We start from the raw sequence: 1,066 nt of genomic DNA on the forward strand, positions 1-1,066 counted from the left end.
TATATATATATATATATATATATATATATATATATATATATATATTCTCTATTTTTTTGTCCCTCCCCAGCAATGGCTCTTTTCATGCTTCCTGGCTTCCACAGGCATCCAAGACAAATACACACATCTAAAAATTAAGGTAGGATCCACATTTGAGAGGGATAGTTTGTCTTCCCACATCTGGATTATCCTACTGACACATGATCTTAAACTAACATAACCTCGGAAGGTGTAAGTCAAAATTAATTGTCACGTGGCAGATAACCACTGTGTCTTGTCAAAACAAAGCAAATAACGCAAGGTTAGTCTGCCCTTCACCCAGCATCAATGAAGTTGTAGGTTTTGCCTTTAAAAAAGGCTGTACCTCTGACCTTCAGCACCAAGAGTCTTTGGGGCCTGAGCCCACTCTTGGTCAATGGCCAAAATTCAAGGACTTTTAAATGCTTACATGGCTAAATTAGCATGGTGGTCCGTATCTTCCTGGCATAGATTTCTTATAGTACCACACTTCCACTACATTCATCTCCAGTGCCACCCGAGCCCTGGACATCTAGACGGTTTCCACGTCCTCTCTATTATGACCAGGGCAGCAAAAAACACAAAGGTGCAAGCAGAACACAGAGTCCCTATGTGGAGGAGGAACCTTCCTCAGAAGCTACACACTTGACAGGGGAATAAGAGCTACAATACACATAAAAAAGGCGTAAACAGCAAGAGCAAGTGATAGAGTAAAGAACACACTATAGAACTCTCAACAGAACACGCACATGCACACATGGGGGAAAACAATGGCTTTAAAAACTTCTCAACACCCTTAGCCATCGGGGACTTGTAAATTAAACTATTTTGGGGTCCATTTTACTCCAGTGAAAATGGGCAGCATTGAGAAAGCGATGACACCTAATGATGGTGAGGATGTGGGAAAAGTGGAAGCTTTCCCACTGTTGGTGGAAGAGTAAGCCAGGACAGGTGCCGGAGGAATCAACATGGAAATTGCTCAGGTGGCTAACAATAGTACTACCACATAAGTGAGTCTATCTTGCTCAATGGAACAACTATTTCATTG

Source organism: Psammomys obesus, unplaced genomic scaffold, assembly GCF_907164565.1.
Source record: "Psammomys obesus unplaced genomic scaffold, mPsaObe1.curated_primary_1811, whole genome shotgun sequence".
Classification (NCBI taxonomy): domain Eukaryota; kingdom Metazoa; phylum Chordata; class Mammalia; order Rodentia; family Muridae; genus Psammomys; species Psammomys obesus.